The sequence below is a fragment of the Diabrotica undecimpunctata genome, chromosome 7, assembly GCF_040954645.1.
Source record: "Diabrotica undecimpunctata isolate CICGRU chromosome 7, icDiaUnde3, whole genome shotgun sequence".
NCBI lineage: Eukaryota > Metazoa > Arthropoda > Insecta > Coleoptera > Chrysomelidae > Diabrotica > Diabrotica undecimpunctata.
In genome coordinates this window covers 40,320,684-40,343,789 of record NC_092809.1, presented here as the reverse complement: position 1 = coordinate 40,343,789, position 23,106 = coordinate 40,320,684, and the positions used below count along the sequence as shown (strand labels likewise).

The 23,106-nt window shown below is 31.0% G+C and overlaps 1 protein-coding gene across 7 annotated transcripts in view; it reads left to right on the top strand.

Moving 5' to 3' along the window:
- Positions 1-23,106, top strand: part of Mp (collagen XV/XVIII-type protein multiplexin) — a 1,493,071-nt gene that overhangs the window by 948,766 nt on the left and 521,199 nt on the right. For 2 of the 7 annotated variants that reach the window (XM_072537155.1, XM_072537154.1), the window contains exon 1: positions 3,474-3,617. The exons of the other annotated variants lie outside the window; for them this stretch is intronic. The gene's annotated coding sequence lies outside the window, so the exon portion shown is untranslated. Of the gene's footprint in view, positions 1-3,473; positions 3,618-23,106 lie in introns of those variants that run through there. 7 annotated transcript variants of the gene reach the window in all.

Here is a 23,106-nt window from a genome sequence, read left to right as displayed (position 1 = left end):
CAAAATTTGATCAAAAAATCTATTAAATTCTTCAATATAACTAATAACAAAACATTAAACTTTACCAGCTTGAAATGTAAATCCTGTAGGTAAACCTACAGCAAACGCCTGGTGAGGTGATGAGTGTAGATAAACCGTTTATATTGCCAAAGTTTTCTTTAAAAATCGCCTCCATTAATCCATGTTTCATCCAGATAAAAAAATATAAGTGATGTGTCAAATATAAGATACGTGTCTCTAAGGGTTTTGATTTCACAGAACTGACCACAGCAAGAAAGGAAAAAGACAATCTGGAATATAAAGTTGATGATTTTAAGGACCAACTAGCAAATAGTCAAAATATGATAGAATAGTTAGGAAAACAGGTTTCAATTTTGCAAGAAGAGTGTAAGCTAACTCAAAATAATGCACAAACTACACAGTCCGATCAGATTGCAAATAAGAGAAATTGGTGAAGCGACTTCTTCTTCTTCTTCCTCTTTATAAGCAAGATTAATACCTCTATGGAAGGTTGTCACTCCATCTTTTGCGCGGTCGTCCGATACTTTTCTGCCGATTGGTGACCTATCTAAAAATTATCTATACTATATCTATTTTGACGACACGGGTCTTCTTCATTCGGCTTATGTGGTTATTCCTCTTTTTTTCTATTTTGTGTCCATTCATTTATAAATTGTACGTTACATTTTCTTTTAATGTCTTCACTTCTCTTTCGATCTCTCAGCGTATTTCCTGTAATTCTTCTCAGTACTATCATCTCTGCCGTTTCCAGTGGCCTTTGAGTAGTCTGTTTCGCTATATAGTGTTATTAAGACATCCTTCTAGTCTATTTGCTTTTTGTACTTGATCTCTCACTTCTTTGTCCAGGTCTCCATAACTAGACCAGGACAAAGAAATGAGAGATCAAGTACAAAACGCGTGTAATTCCCAGCTATTTTGTTTCGATTACTTGTTCAATACTGATGCCATCAATTTCTATTTTACATCTGGTTGGTTCTTTACTGACCACTATTGTTTTAGTTTTCTGAGATAAGATTGTCATGTTAAATTCTTTTGCTCCTATGTTAAATCTGTGGACCAGTCTTTGCAAGGGGACTAATGTGTTAAATAAATAATTACAAGAATTCCAAGATGTATTGACGTATTACAGGTTTACAGCCAGTGTCAGCTTGATGAAAAAAATAATGTAACCGAAGAAGAAAGTCTTCAGATAACTAGAATTAAACAGGAAAAAGATATTGATTAGAATAAGATCTATTTGACAGGAAATAACCATATATATAGTGGAACTTAACTAGTGGGCTTACTGAGCTCAATGGAAATATCTATATTTTTTCAATGGTCTATTATAACAAAAGTGGAAAATACCGATGGAATATATACAGTTTAACAACTGATACTGTTAAAATCACATAATAGAAGTATGTAGCAAGACATTCATAAAAGTCTTTCTGAAGGGCATTTGATAGACATAGAAAAAGAGTTTTAGACAGTTTTTACTAAATCAATTGTCACCAAGATATAGAAGATTGGTGTAAGAAATGCAATTTATGTAACGATAGAAAATTTCCTAGAACACTAAGGCGTAGTAAAATGGTACAATATCTTTTCGAAGAGCACCTTGAACAACTTGCAGTTGATATTCCCGTTCCACTTTCGATGCCAGAGGGAGTAAATAAGTACTTAATGGTCACACTGAATTATTTTTACATTAGTCGGAAATTGCATTTCCTAATCAATAAGTTACTACAGCAGCAGAAGCATACAAGACATGCAGTTTATTTAGAGTTACATTCTGGACAAGGACAAAATTTTAAATAAGAATTGTGGCAAGAATTTATAAAAATATTGAGTATTAAGAAAACTTGCGCTATATCTCTTCATCTGCAATTATACGGAATGGTCGAAAAATATAACTGTTTGTTAATACCTTTCAATGTTCTTCGCTAATAATCAAAATGATTAGGATATTTTATTTTCTCTTTTCCCTGCTAGCCTACAAAAGTTCCGAACTTAAAGCCACCGGTTATTCTCCTTCGATGATGATCACCGAAATTCTTTAAGATCTTATTTATTGAAGATGGTCTCCCTAAGAAGAAAAACGTCCATCTCTGATGTATATAAAAAATTTGCTAGTAAATTGTAAAAGTTTAAAGCTTTAAAGTGATAAAGCCAAAGCCAAGCTCGACATACATGCTACCGGGAAAACTTTCAAAAGAGGTGACGCAGTATGGTTAAATAATCCCAAACGTCAGAAAGGACGTAGTTCGAAACTTCAACGATACTAATTTACCGCATTCAGTTTTTGGCTAGAAGTAAATTCAATGTAGTTAATATCGAAAGATTAGCTCCATGCCAAGGAACTAATACACCCTGTTGGCTCCAGTTGGCCCATTAGAGACCAGATATTCAAGGAGAATAAATATAAAGGAAGGAGCAGTGTTATAGCGAATCCATAAGATTTACTTTACATTAAAAAATTTCCTGAAAAAAGAAGAAATACTTAAAATCTAGAATATTTTCGGTTTCGTCAAAATGTCCCAAAATATCTCAAAACAGGGAGTTGACAATTCAAGTCATTGTAGTATTTGAGTTTTTGCATAGTTCTGATAATCAGTTTGAATTATTAACAAGTATTGTAATATGGTTTGATGTTTTAAATGAAAGGTATTAGAAAGAACATTATAAATATATTAAAATATACCAAAATGCATTAGCATCTTAATCGATTCTAACACACATCCTTCTTAATTGATATAGCTTTTTAATCTAGCAAATTCACACTCAGTCTGATGAAAAAGTAGTTATCTTGTTTTCTTGTCTCTTGTATTCTTAAAATGGAAATATACAACAATTTTAGTTTAATATGCGCTTTCTTTGACGTTTCGATTTCCACTTCAGATTTGTATCTTGAGAACGACTTCAGAAGTGGAAATCGAAAAATCAAAGTAAACGAATTTTAAACTGAAATTGTAGTGAATTCCCATTATTGAAAGAAATAAGTATGTATCTTACGTTGAAAATCAAAATTAACGCACGAGTATACTTGAGAATAGATCAGAACTGACCTTATATTGGCTAAGAATAGAACTCTTACATCCAAATTGTTAGGATGTATATTCTTATAGGATACAATTATAGTCTGTTACTTTTCTGTCTGTCCAAGTATATGTTTGTTAAGGTTTATGTTATTAAAACCTATTGTTAATTGTTAATTTATTATACGTACATAATTGTATAAGCATTTCACCGCGATCGTTTACCACATCTTTGTTAAATATTTTTTAAAACTATACCTAAAAATATTGCTCGTCTGTGCTGGGAAAATTTCAAATACACTCAGAAGCATCAAGCTGAAGGAGTTTAAATGTAATCTCGGAAATTTGTGAGTTCTGACAACACAGCGCAGGAATGCCGCGATTCAATTGTAAACGTCGCGATTTCATACCGGTTCCGTCGAAAGCACAGTTGCGGTTCGGCGCTCAACGTCGTTTGTTCGACGTCCACACGATTGTAGCGCTGGCGACGACGTTTCTCCGTCGACAAAATTCGCAACTTTCGCGATAATATGACATTTTTTATGTGGTACTTTCTGCCGCAATTTAAATACACTTAAGGTGAGCGCTTCTTGATGTGCTTTGGATAAGCTGTTGGAGCCTGTGACTTTTGGATAAGTTTTATGTTTCAAATTAAAACTGTATGTCACCGCACTTTCAAAACATATTTCACTTTTACCTTAGACCATTAATATACATCAATTTAAGTTTAAAACCCACTAAACTACCCAAAATATATACATATTTGTAATTTATTATGTTCAGCAAAAATATTATTTGAGAACCAAAATAACTGTTAATTCTACTCGCAGCATCAATAATATTCTAGAGATTTATTATAAGAACTGCCAAATTTTAGTTTTTTAATAAAATTACCTGCTTCATCTAAGCTAGTGTTTATTAAATCAATTAAATAATACTTTCTACACATAGTTTAAACACAAATTTAATACAATATTACCACAAAAAAAAACACTAAATAATATGATTACGTGTGTAATGGAAAGGATTTAAAAAAAATTACCATGACTAAAAGTGACAGATCGATAGGACTAGAACAGTAGCTTGTTGATTTTTGTTTACAATTCAAGTAACACTTGCTGCATCGCAAGTTTTTTTTTTATTTAAAGTTTATTATCTTTTATACATACTCCTCAGTTATACGTATTAGATTATATTTCAAAATAGTTTTGAAAATAAGAATAATTTTTTTTAGGATTGCACGTGCCAACACTACAACTTTTTTAATATGTCGATATTTTTTATTTTTACATACACTAATTTACACAGATTTCAATACCTTCGCACACACAATAGTTACTTTACATATAACAAATAGTTAATATCCATAATAAATTGATTAGGAAACATGTTTGCAATTGTTATTTAACGATAATACGATTATTATTTTATTGTTAAATTTATGATAACTATGAACTAAATGGTAGCACATAGTACAAATTTAGTAAGTAAACAGTGTGTAAACAGTGATATTCTTTGTGAAAAGAAGACACCAGTAGCCAGAGAAATAAGATATTCCTGTGACTTTGACCCGACCAGGTACCTGAAAATTTGTGTAAATTATATTGACCTTGATAACCCAAACCTCTATGTTTGCTGCAACATTGCGGCAATATTTTTAAGTCAGTTACAATTTAAGGTAACACATTCACCATTTTAAGAACTTTCGTCTACCAGGCAAAACTAACCAAAGATCCAATTTTCTACGCAATATCAAGGTTGTAGTGTAGGATCATTTTTAAGTTATTAATATTTATTGAAAATTAAGAATTCTAAGTTTATTTACAGTGTTCTAAGCAATTAATCAGTAAATCAACGTCTACGTATGGACCTAAAGTTTTGGGAAAAATTTTAAAAGCATATAACTCTGACCACAATAATCTTATATTTTTATTAAATGATTCAACAATTTAACTTAACTATCCTTATTATAAATCATAATTTAAATGACAGACAAGGGACCATTATTTTCGATTTGCCTAATAATTCCCCTGACAGGTTGCATCATCCTTTGGACGACCTCGGCGTCAATTTCTCTAATTTTTTATGAGATAAAGCCAGCCTCAGAAATTGCACACCATATCAAAATTTTGTCCTCAAATTTTTTCTTACTTTTGAATTTTATTTCATCAGGTACATTTTCGTAATCGTTCGTGTAAAACCCATCGTTACCCTTCATCTCAAAGTTGGACAAAGTAAAATATTTTTCATCGTCCATCACGATCAACTTGTTGATGAAATGCACTTGCCTTAACGCTCGGCAACATCTCGGGATTATCTCTAATTGATCCTCTATGTATTTTGGAGCTTTCCTTCTTTCCCGGTAGATAATATTGTTACTCGATAGGGTCCTGTATACTGTAGTCTTTTCAATATGAAATCTTCTGGCCAGTTTTCGCTGTGAGACCCCAATTTTGTTCTTAGCTGCTTCAATCAGTCTTGCCTCTCTTATATGGTTCAAAATCCGCGGTCGGCCACTTTTACGCAAGTTAACACATGGTATCCCTTCTTCACATTCTCTGATTGTGCGATAAATTGTCGATTTGCTTATTTGCTTATGTTTTGATCTCGATAAATATTAACAATATCTCGTTTCGACATTCGCACAACCATATTATAAACACCTCGACGAATTTCAATTTTATAAGACATTTTGCAGAGCACAAACCAAAATATTCTGCTTTGTTTATTAAATGTCAATAACTGATGACATTCCAATTCTATGGCCTTCTTTGTTAAATGCATTTTGCTTTCCAATCAGACCAGGTGAAATTTTTCCCAAAACGTTAGGACCATACGTTATCGTCATTTCGAAGCTTTAAATGAGTTTTATTAAATAATTACTTCAAAATCCTTTCAAAATGCTATATCTTTTACTGGTAGACTTTTGGCCTTGTTGATATTGTTAATAAAATAATATAAAGTTTACATCGAACCCACTACAGAAAACATAAAGGTTTTGGTTATCGAGATCAATCAAATTGAAAAAAATTATCAGATACCTGGCCGGATCAAAATCAGGGAATACTTTGTCTCTTTAGACTAGTAGTGTCGATACGAGACAAACAACTTTCAACAAGTTTTGCGGTCAATTTTGTCAGTCATCTTAACTTTATATTTTGTAGAGAATGCTTAACGTAATCTTTTGCAACACCAGTAGATTTCCAATTTTTTTAATAGCTAAAAGATTTGCCCTACTGTCGCAGATTATTGAGATAAAAGAACTTGGGCAATCTGTATGTGTGAAATATTTTGTATATATAATAAAATTTTTACAAAGTTTATGTGTAGTCTGTTCAGTGTTCTTATCTTCAAGAAATATAGTGTTTAATCGCACTTAGGAGGATATCTTCTCTGTTATCTACCATCGCAAATAATGTATCCGTCGTTTTTGATTTCGTTAGGTGGATAAAAACGTTTAATCTCAAATCTTATGAATATTATGTTTTCTAATTTCAATAAGTCATTGATCTTTTCCTAGTGGATTTGCTACTCCTAAAATTAATTAGTTTTATGTTAGCAAACTTGATGTTTTCTTACAATTGAAGTAGGACATTAGTGTCCCGGGAAGTGACTCTTCACTTTCACTGTCAGCTGCATTTCTGCACCGTTCAATTCTAAACAAAAGTAATATTATGTTTATTGGAAATAAGCTACAATTTTACATTTTATAATTTTTATTTGACGTGTGAATTTCCACTCCGGAAATAGTTTTTAAAAAATAATATTTTAAAATAGTTAGCTAATATTATTACCAAGTATTTTGGCGATTATTGTTTTTCAAATTGATGGTTGACTTACTTTTGCCTTTAGTTGATAATTCTGAATGTTTGTACCCTAAAGATAATATCAAATTCTGATTGTTTTGTGTGTTTATGTATTATATGTATATGCATTGTGGGCTGTAAATGTATTATATACAGTGTGTTCCAACGAAAATTTGACCACCAGAATCTAAGAAACCAAGAGCTTTTTCAAAATTTAAAGAAACACGTCAATTTCTATTGGGAGCGGACAAATTTTCATGCAAATTTCATGACCTTAAATGTAACTCCCTACTGCCCCCCATCAACAACCAGTTTTTTTTAGCAAGTATGGTCAAGTGACACATTATTTGAATTTTTTCTCTACACGACACTTTATTTCTTTTTTATTTACGGAATAACTTTGAAAACAATTTTGAATTTGACCAATTTATTGGTTGAATATTTGTAATACCAAAAACCATAAAATTTCATCGAATTAACCAATATGACCACCTGTGGCCTCCATATAATAATACAGTCTATTTTCAAAGCCTGTTCGTGCATTCAAAGCTCAGGGAGGAGTGGTGTATATTTTTGATTTTAGGCATTTCCACAAAAAAGAACCAAAGCGAAAGATCCGGTGATCTGGACGGCCACTCTATTGTACCCCTTTTGCCAATCTAACGTAATCTCTTGTCTTACGTATATCATAATGCGGGAGTACTAATCGTAATTATGTCGTGTGTGCGCTACGTACCTCAGTAGTTAATGAAAGCATATTTGGGAAGGGAAAACCGCAGCTCAAACAGGATCGCCAAAGTTCATCATAATGTGACACTGATGGTCTCATACACCGGTGTGTCTGTCTAAGGGTTAAGTAATATTAGATCTGTTACTGTGATTTTTCTATGTTTTATGTTTATTTGTCAAACTCTTGCTTTTTGGTGTATGTTTCATGCTCATTTAACTTGACACTTATATTGATCTTGCAGTTTCTTCACAGAGTATTTTATAGATGCAGTTTTTTTTATCTCTCTTGTGTGTTTTAATGTTGGTTTTGAATAGAGTACATTATAGGATATTGGTTTTGAATGTTGCTAATTATTTTCAAATCTTGGTTATTAATTCCTGTTTTTTTTTAAGAATTTGCATCATCTTTGCGTGCTCTATTTGATTAAACGTTTTATCCTAATCAATCAGGCATGCATGTATGTCGGAATTGACTTCTCTGCATCTCTTAAATAATAGTTGTAATGAAAATAAGGTTTTTTTCGTACCTAATTAACCATAAGGAACAGTTTTAAAAAATAACTCATGAGGATTATCGTACGTCATTCTTCTATCTCTTGGCTTTTGGTGTTTTTGGAAGGGCAATAAAATTAGACTTAGCCGTTAGAGCCATTCTATTGGTATTTTTTCAGATATATATATATATATATATATATATATATATATATATATATATATATATATATATATATCGAGAAAAGGAGTGCGACCGTCAATCCAAAATAAACTAAGGTACACTCGAAGAGTGGTGGGTTTTTCGGTCAAAGTGGAGAAATAAAAGACAAAGAAGGTGGCTACTTCATCTATTTATTGAAGACGTTTCGCTTTCTGCTCAGAAAGCATCATCAGTTCATCTAAAAAGCACAATATGAAACCAAAACATCCAAGGAGAAATTACAACAAAAGTGTGTTACCTTACAAAGACATGTAGCAGTCAATGATGTTAAAAATAAGAAAAAACTTACGAAACTGGACATTCAGAGTTAACGTTGTATAAAATAATTAATTGAAACTAGGTATAGTTTGCAATTTAACAAAATTAGCACAGCAAAAGAACATGTGATACAAATACATGTATTAAAAACTTATTATAAAAACTTAAGTAAAAAACATTAAGGTTAATTTTAAAGTGTAAAGAACTAAAAAGATCATACGAATGCACTTTCAGCTAATTTATTAAATAAATTTGTTGTCTTTTGCTGTGCTAATTTTGTTAAATTGCAAACTATACCTAGTTTCAATTAAGTATTTTATACAACGTTAACTCTGAATGTCCAGTTTCGTAAGTTTTTTCTTATTTTTAACATCATTGACTGCTACATGTCTTTGTAAGGTAACACACTTTTGTTGTAATTTCTCCTTGGATGTTTTGGTTTCATATTGTTCTTTTTAGATGAACTGATGATGCTTTCTGAGCAGAAAGCGAAACGTCTTCAATAAATAGATGAAGTAGCCACCTTCTTTGTCTTTTATTTCTCCACTTTGACCGAAAAACCCACCACTCTTCGAGTGTACCTTAGTTTATATATATATATATATATATATATATATATATATATATATATATATATATATATATATATATATATATATATATATATATATATATATATTGTTCAGTACCTTTGTAATTATTACTGTTCTATAGTATTTGTACAAATTTTACTTCTTAATGTTTATAAACAATGGAGATATGATTTAAAAAAAAATGGTCCCTAACTTCGTTCCTATTGGTCATAGAAGGTTTTATTTAATTTGAGTTTTTTTACCAGCTATCCAATAGTTGTACGTACAAGTCTAGCTTGAAAAATATAAAAGTTATTAGAATTGTTTATAAGTAAAAAACATACCTCTTTTTCAAACGTTTATTTTGTAAATAATTTCAATGAAAACGCAATATGCATTTAAGTTCTGTAATTGAGATAGCTTAAGTCTTAAAGAATCATATGGTGTCTAGCATCATTAATAGAGCAAGTTCAATAGTTTAAATATTTATTCTCAGGGATAAATAAAATAAATAGCTTTTAAACTATTTGACCGATCGGGGGGAAATTTCGCACAAATTTAAAAGACGGTAATTCCCCGATGTTCAAATGTATTAATAACATTTTATTTTGTTAATAAAAAAATTAATAAAAGTTATAAATTAGTGCAAAAAACTGCTTTTTTGCAAATACCTCCGTAAATTATTAATTCATTTTAATTTAAAAAACGGGAAAATAAAGATATTCTTGATATAAAAAAATGATATAAATATTTTGTTTAAGGAAATAATAAGTAAAAAAATTAATACTTTTTATTTAACTTATAAGTACTTTTTCATCTATTCGCCATCTAGTAATCCCCACCTATGCCTTAAAAGCTACAGATATCTGTGAAAAATTTATCGAACTTTTTTTTAACCAAGCTGGGCTATAACGAGGCTTTAACCACCATAAGTTATTTCAGCATTATGTATATCGAAGATTGTAGTTTACTCTTGTACACTCTTTTGAATTTATCTAGTTGGAACTTGCTTCGTCCTCAAGCCTGCTTCTGAATAAATCTTGATACATGTTAAGTTGTTTAATTTTAATGCCCTCTAACTAACGATTAGAGTCGACATCCGCCCTCTGCATTTTCTTACCTTATCTATACGTTTCTGGCCTTAATTTACGGTCAGAACGCGATTTATTTGGGTTTTAGTGTTTCCATTTTTGACGATCTCTATTATGCCTAGTGGACTTATTTCCCTTTGAAATACTTGCATATTATGATCATATTTTGTATTGCAAAATATATAAAAATTGTACTTTTTTATTAGATTTCGTGGATTTACCATGTATTCCTATTTTTAGACTAACTACTTATTCTTTCTGTATTTTGGTATTTGGGAATACCTACGATTGCTCTGTTTAATTTATCGTAGATAAATTATTTAGCAGTATATTTTATATTATCTTTAGTATTATTGTCCACTTTATTTTGCTGATTTCTTCCTTAATCTCGATATATTCCTGCTTTACCTCTGCATTTTTGGTCTCAACTCTCTGTTCTCAACGATAAACTTTTCTATCATTTCCTTGCTTTCTTTCTGGTCTTATATATTTAATTGTATCTTTACGGTTGCTTTCATCAATTTTTGGAGGTATTCTTGAGAACTTTTGACTACTTATTGTCTTTATCTATTTATTCCTTTTTGACCCCCCTTCTGAATGCGTGTCATCACTGTTCCATGCATCAACCATTTTTAATTTTTTTTTTAACTAAAGTATCACTAAAGAGACTCGAAGCATTTGAAATATGGTGTTATAGACGCATGTTGATGATTTTCTAGATAGACAAATTTAATACAAAACTAAAATTAAAGTTCACAAGACGTGAGGATAACTAATAGAAAAATTATTCAATGCAAAGATAGTGAAGAAGACTACAAACACGGTGGTATAACAATTAAAAAATACCAAATTGAATAGGGAAAAACAGGATAAAATTAAATAGAGAGTCCTTAAAAAAGAGATAGAGAAGTAGAGATTCTCATAATGACTCTAAAGTAGAGACACTCGTACTTCATTCCACCCTCACAGTACCGATGATTTCTAAGGTTTATATCGTTCAACTAAAAAAATTAAATATTTCTTACCAAGTTATTCATTATTTTATATCAACTTGTTCTCACTACATTATTGAAAGCCCTGAATTTATGGTGTTTCTTTTCGTTTGACTATATTAAATTAGTTGAAAATTCATTCTACTACATCGATCACAGCGAAAGAATTTTCATTCACTCAAGTATTTCTAAATATTTTAATAACGACGCTTTAAAGTAACAAACATGCAAATCTCTCGTTAATTGAAAATTTGTTTAGAGTTTCTATATTTAAAATAAAACATTGTTACGTAGATTTCAGAACGAGTAGCTTCAAATGAATAATTAGGAGTAAAATTTTTAATAAAATGTACTGAGTGCTGAATGTGAAATGCGATTCAGTTAGTAGAGAGTATCACGGCTTGATAATTAAAATTCTCGGATGCACTTGATTGAATTTGTATAAAATATGTATTTAAATACGTCTATTTTAATTTAAAATTAATTTCTGATACGATACTATACCTATCGAAATGATTGTAAAGTATTAATGAACCGAATGGAACTATTCGATTTCCTATTTTCGGTGTACCGATTTTCTGGATGTTTAATAGATTAAAATGGACTAGCCTTTGTTTTAATTGGCAAATCGTGGTTTTGAAAATTTTGCCATTTTGCCAGACGCTGCCTTAGTGTTCTCTGCGATATTTGTTTTCACGTGAGTGATAGTCCAGGGAAATAAGTGTTTCTCAGAATTTCGCAGTAGCCAGATTATTGATGGGTTTTTCTTGTTAATATATACCAATAGTAAGCAAACCTATACGTTTTCTGCAGAAATTTCAGCGTGTATTTTTAATTATTAACAATTAATCACTTTTTTTTAACCCAGATAACCCTGACATAAGAAATTGTATTAAAACTGCAATTTTTTGTTATTAATATCTTTTATTTAGAACACCTAAGTACATTACTGACATAATATTTAAAAAAATGGTAACGTACACAAAAAAAATTACCGTCCTACATCTAGGACGTCAGAACCAAGCATTACCATTTGTGTGGTAACTCACAAAGCAGCGTACATGGACACCAACATCACATGTTTGACACCTTGTAGTGGTTTTTTTATGGCAGTAGCGACATTTTGTTTATTTTTCTTGGTCAATCACATAATGGTGCATTCCATCGAAACGAAAATCGGCATTTTCTCTTCGACTTGGCCGTCCACAAAAAGATGAACTTGCTTTTGTATAAAGTTCAAGAAGTGAACCTAAAGAAAGGTCTAACTATACTGCATTTGTCAGAATGGTCCAAATTATTATTATTGGCAATATGCAGAATACTCATTATCAAATCAAACCTATCTCTAGAAAGTGCCCCAGAAACTAGGGAATTACAAACATATCTATCCTTTTCCCAATACATCTTTTTTCTTGTGTACTGAGCGTAACCACTAAGAATAAGACTTCCTACTAATGCTTTCATTTCTGGGATACATATAGGCTTATTTTTCATACTTGCATATCTATTGGATTCGACAACCAGTAAATCGAAAATGTCTTTATCAAATAACTTCATGAACCAGTCTATGCGAGCATTTTCTGTATCAGTATAGAAATCATTATCCTTTCACCAATCATCAAGTATTTCTGCTTCATCTGAGATGTTTGCTACTTCAGACCACTAGTATTGTCGTTGAATTTTCAAAACTTTCTCAGGTTGAACCAAATTTGATATTGGAATATCATCATCCGAGTCGGAGTCAACCGAACGAGGCATATGGATTTCAGCTACAGTTCTCAACATGTTTGAAGGCAAATTATCCGGAGACACGTTTTCTTCTTCACCAGAATTCTCATCTGTTTCAGCGGCATCTTCCAGAGGTAATAGAACTATATCAGCTTGAGAATGGGGTAAAATTAACAAAGAAAACCATTGTTTACTATATTTATTTAAATCTATCATTTTCGTGCCATAATAGTGCATAATCCTGACGGCCTTCATGTAGGACGGTCAAATTTATCACCATCTGACAGCCATGTGGCAAAAATTTTGCATAAAATTATTTCACCATTTGGATAAATAAACATTTATGTATAAATAACATTATAAAAAAGTAAATTTTACCAAAAGTATAATATTCACATCTTATCTTGCAAATCTGATCCCATGTTCAGCCATATTTTACGTTTTTTGTAACCGCAACACAAGTAGACATCTCAAGCAATACGGACAAACTAAACAATAATGGGACAATTCGTCCTTAAGTAACAATTTTAGATAGACGGCGTTATCAGATTTAATCCAGGGCCGCGTTCAGAAATTATTGAAATTAGCGTCCTACATGTAGAACGTCAGGGTTATTTGGGTTAATTTTTGCTTATCATTAAAGTTTGTTAATATTGTCCTGAAGCTATTTTCTTGTGGCATCTTAAATCAATTTCTATTTTAATGTGCATAGGCCACATTTGAAGTTTAAAATAAGTTTATCAATGTTTCAATTTCCAGTTCAAAATTGTTTATTTAATAAATTATACAAATTTTGTTTTTTGTTACTTGGTGAAAAATTCTTCTAATAATTTAATGTTATCTGACTCATTCATATTGACAATTCAGACATATATTATACATTTTAAAGTATACGACTTTTAAATGATATTGCCAATATAACTGAGTTGCGTTCCTGAGACGACTTTATTGTAAGACACTTCATTCGATTACATGAAATTAACTTTACCTTGAGAATATCCATCAGAAAAATAATAGTATGTGATTCGTCTTTAAAAAGACAACCACATGCCATTATGACAGTACAATTCTCATGTTAGTAATTCCATAGTAAATCATGAGGAAAAAGACAGGATAAAAACCTCAGAATACTGTCCCGACATGGTAAGTATTTGGTCTTACATTCAGTTTACTCTCAATAAACACCAAACTGTGATTTAATATGTTTGTTATTTAGAAAACATAAATGGAGTATCCTCGATATGTTACTGACTTACGAATAACGGTATTTTCCTTTTCTTAACTTCCTCTTTTAAAATGGGTAACCAAATCCTACTGCGTTATGCCGAGGAATTTGCGACACAATTATTGGTCTCATTTAGCACAATTAGAGCCGCTTCTTTAATTTCTTGTTTTTTGCCATCTGCTTCTGTTTACTTTACTTGAATCGTTCTATTAGACTTTATGTTCATTTTCCCATGCGTGTTTATATATTTGAGATCTATCAAATTCTCTATTTTTGTTTGATGTTCATAGATTGATGTTCACTTATTCTAACATTGAATAGTCTTGATGTTTTACCTAAATAAAACTGATCACATTCACAAGATATTTTATAAATATAATTTTTTGTTCCTATTTATTTTTAGGTTTACTGTTAAAATAGATCTCAATTTGTTTTCTGTTTTGAATGTTGTTGAAATGTAGAATTTCTAATACGAGGAAAATAACAATACCATACATAAAAGGATTTTTACAAAAACTTAAAAAGATAGGAAATAAATTTAACATTTCTACAACATTCAAAACAGCAAACACATTGAGATCTATTTTGTCTAAAATTATACCTAAAAATGAACAAGAAAGAACAAAGAATTATATTTATAAAATACCTTGTGAATGCCATCAGTTTTATTTAGGTGAAACATCAAGACTATTAAATGTTAGAATAAGTGAACATCACGCTTATATTAAAAATGGAGATTTTGATAGATCTTAAATTCGTAAACACGTATGGGAAAATGAACATAGGGTTCAATGGAACGATTCAAGTATAGTCCTAAAAGAAGCAGATGGTAAAAAGGGGGAAACAAAAGAAACGGCTCTAATTATGCTAAATGAGACCAATTGTGTCGCAAATTCCTCGGCAGAATGCAGTACGAATTGGTTACCCATATTAAAAGAGGAAGTAGATAAATGGAAAATATTATTAGTAAGTCAGTAACCTATCGAAGATACATCTTTTATGTTTTTTAAATAACACGTATATAAAATCAGAGTTTGGTGTTTATTGAGAGTAAACTAAATATAAGACCAAATACTTACATACTATGATTTTTCTGTCAGATATTCTTAAGTTAAAGCTAATTTCATGTAATCGAATGAACCGTCTTACAATAAAGTCGTCCCAGGAATGTAACCCAGTAAATGTAAGCTATATAGGCAATATCATTTTAACGTCGTATACTTTAAAAGTATAATATATGTCTGAATTGTCAATATGAATACGTCAGATAAAATGAATGATAAATTATTAGAAGAATTTTTCACCAAGTAACAAAAAACAAAATTTGTTTAATTTATTAATGTTTGTACTTTGAGAAAGATTTCGTCGAATATTTGAGACAGTAGAAATTTATGTCAGTAAAATTTATCCATGATTCGGGTTTCCAAAATACTTTGTTGGTGAGCTTGAAGGGATTTATTATTTTTTTCTTTAACAAAAATGATCAAATCATCTGCAGAGAGTATAGCTTTAACTAGCAACTCACAAGGGGAGATAATATTATTTATTTGGATATGAAATATAAAGATGGTTAAGGTAGGTCCTTGAGACATTCCGTTTTCTTTTTTAATTTTTGTTTTAAAAAAGAATCGTTAATCCGTACCTTAAATGAGATAGGAAATGTTTAATAAATTGTGTAAATTTATTTTCAAAAATCCATATTAATCTTTAGAGATGAATTTTTAAGTACTTTAAGTACATATTACTACATATTACGCAAGTTTGAGAAATAGGTCTAGATAATGATGGATTAGATTTTGGTTGATTCTGTTTATGGAAATGAAATAAAATTGAAAATATATATATATATAGATATATATATATATATATATAGATATATATATATATATATATATATATATATATATATATATATATATATATATATATATATATATATATATGTGCAATGATAATAGACGAATTCCAGATTCTTGGGCTCGCTATGTCTCCATTTACTATCGTAGATACGGAGTAAATGTTCTTTGCAGATAACTGGACTTTTTGAAGAAATATTGCAGGGGTGTTATTATTACTGGGGCAGGAGTTTTTCATATTATTGAGTGAGTAAGTATTGAGTAAATATTTACCCTACTTGCTGACTAACGGCTTCGGGCGGACGAGTTGGTAGATGGTAGCGCACTCTTTTGTCCTGGGGCTGAGAAACCGGCCCCTAGGGCGGAAGAATCAGTGGTTTGGTCAACGACATAAGAATATAGAAGGCAATAAGAAACCACTATATTAAAGATCCCTTACTGATCATGGACATCGGAGACCAAGATCCGGCAAAAGAGGTGGTTTTCATAACCACAAGGCCTACCGGGTCATTAATATGCAAAATCCCTGTGAAATGCCCAATAACACACCAATAAGAAAAATTCTCACGAAATGTCTGAAAAGAATATCCACTTGGAACGTTAGGACTATGGCTCGATCCAGAAAAATCCAATGCGAAATCAAAGAAATGGAACGCATGAAAATAGCAATAATGGGCACAAGCAAAATGGGGTGTCCTGAATAAAGTTATTGTGACATAGAAGAATACAGAGTATACTATACAGGATCAGAAAATGGTAAATATAAAAATGGAGCCTGAATTATTACACATGAAAGTATAGCCAAACATGTCAACAACTTTATTCCAGTGAATGATATAATCCTCTTGTCACAAATAAATACGTTACCGATGAACACTAACAAGTCTATACACCCACAGCAGACCACAGTGATGAGGAAATATCAGAATTTTAAAAACAAATAAGCAACCTTATAAGAGATATACCGAGACATGAACTCCTTAAAGTCGTGGGAGATTTCAATACTAAAATAGGTAACAGAAAAGAAGGTAAACATAGTTTCACAAGAAGTAAAATTTAGAATAGAGAAGACTAGGAGTGCATTCAACAACATGGCCAAACTCTTTAAAAGCCACAACCTTAATCTGGAGATCAAAGTAAGGCTCCTACGATGTTATATCTTATGGATATTATACTACAGAGTTGAATCCTTGACAATCACTTAAGCGTGGAGAAAAAACTTGAAGCCTTCGAAATGTGGTTATACAGAAGAATCCTAAGAATATCATGGACGGACAAGATAAAACGAGACTGTACTACGAAGAATGGCGAAAAAAAGAAGTGATGTATACGACTAAAAGAAGAAAGTTAGAATATCTCGGATACATAATGAGAAACGATACTAAATACAGATTTCTTCTTCTTCTTCATGTGCCTTGTCCGTTCCGAACGTTGACAATCAACATGGCTATTCTGACTTTGTTTGCGGCAAATACAGATTACTGAAAATAATCCTTCAATGCAAAGTATTCGGAAAGCAAGGAATTGGGAGAAGAAGAATATCATGGTTAAAAAACCTGGGTAAATAGTTCTTCACAACAACAACTAATCTATTTAAAGCATCTGGTAATAAAATAATTATAGCCAGAATGATCGCCAATATTCGAAACGAATAGGCACAAAAAGAAGAAGAGAAAGTATTCGAATTATGGTTATGGTTATGTGATTTAAAGGGAAAATGTCATCAGGCGATACATCAACACCTGAGAATTCAGCCTTTTATTTTTTGGTCAGGATATCTTGAGAAAGAACACCATTGCTGAAGAATCTTTAAAAATTATTATATATAATATATATACTATATTTAGAAGGAAAATGTATATTTTTTGTTTTGATGATTTCAATTAAAAATTTAACTTTTTCCATGATTCGCGTTTCCTTTTTTAATTATGAATCTTGCTCTAGCTTTTACTCTTTTGAATTCTAATTTATTTTGACGTGACAACGTCTTAAATTAGGTTGTGGCTCGGAGTCACGCATGAAAAAGTGTAACGCCCGCTCACGTCTGTTACGATGAGTCACCGAACGAGAGAGAGGCCCGCCGGACCGGCGAATGCCTTGCGTCTCTCTCCCACTCAAACATGATCGGTCCGCTGGTGCGATGCTATTTCTCCTATCATCGTCTTATCCTCAACAAAATCACTCAAATAGAAATTAGTTAAGTTTAAGTTTACATGTACAATGTTTTAGTAAACAAAATATATTTCTATAGTTAAAATTTGTGCAATTCTTATTTTCATTCAATTCCTTGTTCCTATTGTGCAATTTAATAATATTCATATCAATAAATATTCTACCGAGAAAAAGACGTTGTCACGTAAAATCTTCGCCCGTAAAACCGACTTTACAGGCAACCGATTTTTTTTTAAGTTTATTATGTTTCCTTGATTGTTCATCTTATATTTCCTTATATGTTTATCTTGATTAAGTAGGAATGTATTTATAACATGACTTATCATTATTATCATGATGATGACATGTCTTAATAACTAGTTTTAAACAAAAGATATTCAATGACCACGCATCTTTGTTATAAAATATTAAAGAAAATATCTTCATTTTTTTTTCTACATCTATATACTGTCATTATTAAGATGTACATTTAGTATTTTCCCTTCTCGAAATCGGTTTACAAAAATATCTTTAAATAGCTTAGTTTACTTGAATGAAACTCCAATTCAAAACATTCTAACACAAGTTTCCTTTCGTATGCATATTCATCGGTTTTATTGCAGAGAGCGGAAAATTTATGTATATTAGGTACTCAGTTGCAGTCAATGCTCATGTAGGTACAAGATTATTTCTCATACATTCCTATTTAACAGGATTATTTGATATTTTTATAATTTGATTATAATTTTTAAATTTTCTAGTAAACACTAATCTAACTTTACATTGTTAAACATATCGTCTTGTCTTTGTTTTCATCTCTATTTATCGATGGTTGTGCACCAGATTTTATATTATATTAAAACCGGTGGTGTAGATCAATTAAGTCAGTCAAAACCCCACCAGGTGCTGTTTGTAATTGAACTCAAACTTCTGACGATAGAATTTAAACTTAATACCCAAACCAAACGTAATAACTAAACCGAACTTAAGAAGAGTAAAACGAATAGCTGCTAAAAACCCAAGTAAGTCACACATATACTTTTACTCAATAGATACTATTTGGGGTATTGGGATCCAATCCCCAGGTTTTACATAGTGCTCTTAATTTTAGTCTCTTTTCCGATTTATTGTAAATATTCCGGATTAAATCTGACCAATTTAAAGACCCATTTACGCCAGCCTCTAAATATTTAACCGATTCTGACTAGTCAACTTTATTATTATTATTATTATACATAATATGAGGAATATATTTGTATCTTTTCTTTTTTCTGAACATAGGAGATCATTTGTTAATAGAAATTTGTTATAGAAGGTATGTTCAACTCAAAGGCATTAATATTATTTTAATAATTATTTATCTCTGTTATTGGTTCAACTAGATCTTCACCTCCTATTGTTATAACTACATCATCTGCATATTGAATTAATTGAGCCCTACCTAATGAAATTTGGTGAATACTTTTGGTGTAAATGTTGAATAATGTCGGGCTTAGTATTGGATACCATGGGCCTATTATATTATTCTTCCAATCTTTATTAAAAATGTGTCTATTATTTGTCTAAAAATAAGATTTACTTAATTGATGGGAATACTCAGCTCTACTAGTTTGTTATACATCAAAAATATGTATCATCATTAATATTATTATACATCGAACATTATCATAAGCGGCTTTAATATCCAAAAATACGGCCTCCATATTTTCTTTTCCTCTTCTAAAATCTATCTGTAATTTAAGTAGTAATCTATTGTCCTCTACAAACCACTCTAATCTATTTTTTATAAGATTTTAAATTTTTTTCCCATATGTGATGACAATGTAGTAGGTCTATAATTCTCAAACATTCCTACATTTTTCGGTAGTTTTATTATAGGTGTTAGTATTATTTGTTTCCATTATATGGAAATAATAAAATAAAACACTTTTTTTTTGTTTATACACTGTCTGTAAGCCAAATGGAATAAATTAGTTAATAAATAAATGAGGGAGTATTCGAAAAAACGGTCGAACACGTCGATTAGTATTTATAGTTGCGCATTTTTTTCCATAAAAACTTTTTATACGGGGTGTATCAGAAAACGGTGACCAATACTAACTTGCTTATTTTAAATAGAACACCCTGTATATTAATTAATTTTTAGATTCCTCAGATCATTTTAGACATTTTTTGAATACAATGTCCTATACCTATCTTTAACTGTTTCGGAAATACCTATTAAGTAAAATGCAAAAATTCACATTTAGAAAAGAAAATTATTTATTTGTCGTAAGTCGCTACCACTGTCTAAATACTTATTGCTCATTTAGGTCTTGGTAATGATAAAGTAAGCAAAAACAAGCATTTTTTTTTATTGATATGTTAAAAAAAAACAAAAAATTGGTTACTTTGTCTACAGTAGTTGTCAGTGTTATATTCGTTTGAATTTCATTAACCGCAAGCCAGAAAAATGGTTCATTTAACAGAAATGCACAAAATTACAATTATACAGATGATTGGCTATGGAGATGAGACACGGACCCAAATGGAAGTAGCTCGTTTATTTCACGAAGCATTTCCTGATTTGCCGCTCATATCTCAAGGGACAATTAGTAAAATAGAGAAGCAATTCCATGAGCTGGGCCGCCATGTTAGGAAGGTGAAAAAAGAAGCTGCCAATGCAATAAGTGAGGATACCAAAGTGGCTGTTATGCTTGAGTTTGAGGAACACCCACATACATCTGTTCGAAAAGCAGCCCCAGTACTCGATATTAGCTATTCATCGGTTATTCGAATATTACATGAAAACAGTAAGTGCATTCCTATAAAATTATATACATTCAGGATCTCATGGAAGATGATTTTGGCAGGAGAACGTATTTTTGTAAATAAATGATGGCAATGTGATCCAATTAGAACATGTTTTGTTTTCTGATGAGTGCACCTTTACTCTTCACGGTCATTCTAATCCGCAATCGGCATTGTCGCTATTGGTCCAGGGCAAAATCCTCACTGGATGAGAGAAGGCAATACTCAATACCCTGAGAAGGTTAAGGTGTGGGCAGGAATTATTGAAGATCAGATCATAGGTCCCTTTTTCATAGATGGCAATTTGAATGGCGACAATTATTTAGCATTGCTCCAAAATAATGTAGTGCCAACGTTGGCCAACTTTTATCCTGATCCAGGAAACCCACAAGTTTCATTGAATATAATATGGTTTTAACAAGATGGAGTACCACCCCACTACCAAATCCATGTCCGGCAGTATCTCAACCAAATATTTCCAAATCGATGGGTAGGGAGGCGAGGATCGATGGAATGGCCACCACGATCCCCCAATTTGACGCCATCAGACTTTTTCTTAGGGGGTATGTGAAAAGTATTGTATACAAAACTAAACCCACAGACTTAGCTGACTTACGAAGATGAATAACGCTTGCGATTAGATCGATCACACCTGAGATGTTGAGTAACGTTAAAAGGAATTTTTATTCACGGTTAGGGTGTTGCCAAGACGTTCGTAGGGAGCATTTTGAACATCTCCTACAATGACATTATTGTTTAGATTTGTATTATTTAGAAGTTTTTGCATATGTTGTAGCGACTTTCCACAAATAAATAATTTTCTTTTCTAAATGTGAATTTTTGCATTTTACTTAAATTACTACTTACTATTTATAAGGGATACTGTAATACCCCCATAACCTCTCGATTTGTCAAGTATTTGTTTATACATATAACCGGAGAGTTAGAAATATTTTTTGAAGTTATACTGCTATATGCGCGTTCGACGTTGGAAATTTATACGGGAGTGAATTGGAAATTAATATTTATTAATATTATTATTATTATTTTTATTAATATTATTATCATGGTAAATTAAACATATGCGTAAGTAAGTTCTGCATACTTATGAATGTTGCATTTTAATTTGTATTGTATTATTATATTGAATTATGTTGCAATGTATTGTATTGTATTTTTATATTAATAACAAAATAAATAATGAATTTTACTGCAGAGTATGTGTAAATTTTTTTTTGCATTCAATTCCTTTCATACATATATGAAAATAAAAATATACATTTTCATCAAAATATTGATTCAATTCTTCATTTAATATACTCCTATTACAGGTCAAATGTTGTTTATATACAGCAAACGATGCACCATATACCTATATACATAATTCTGTTTCTCTTTCTGCTCTCTCTTACCTATAGCATTACGTATGTAATGATTCTGCAGATTGAATCCAATATAAATTTGTAACGGCGAACGCGTGTATGTAAGTATAACTTCTACCGGCAGTCGCACTAGACTGCCACACCCGTTTTTTTTTTACCATAGATAGACCTTTGGCATTTATCCCGTCAGGATAATGTGAACTTAACTTATTTAGACATTTTAATCGAAAACCGAAGTGCAGAAATACTCTTTCTAGTAGGCTAGTAAATTACCTGTTTTTAAATAAATAGTTTGTACTTTTCTTATTATTCAATTTAGTATTAGGGTATACATGTTAGTTAACAGTATTATTGTTTTCTATTCTTAGTTAGGTATTCTACAAACTGTACATAAGAGTTGAAAGGTAATATGGGTTAAATTAATTGTAAATTTATATTTTCTTTAACAAATTAGGGATTAAATTGGATTGTACATAATATCTGTTTTATTAGAATCATTTTTCATCTTATTTTCATAAATTAATTAAAGCAATCATTACAGCAATATCAAGGTTACTTTAGGAAGTAACCTTGATACTTTTCTGGTGACCACAATTTTCTTTTTAGTTCGTTCTTTATTTCAGTTCTCTTTTCTGGTTTAATTATCCTTAATTCTATTAGTTTGTCGTATTAATTTTCAGATAACGGTCTTTAAGAGGTGTGCAAATTGGCCGAGTCCTTCCTGAATGTAATTGGTCATCTTTTGGCATAGCCTGCTAGCCAAGCTAAATTAA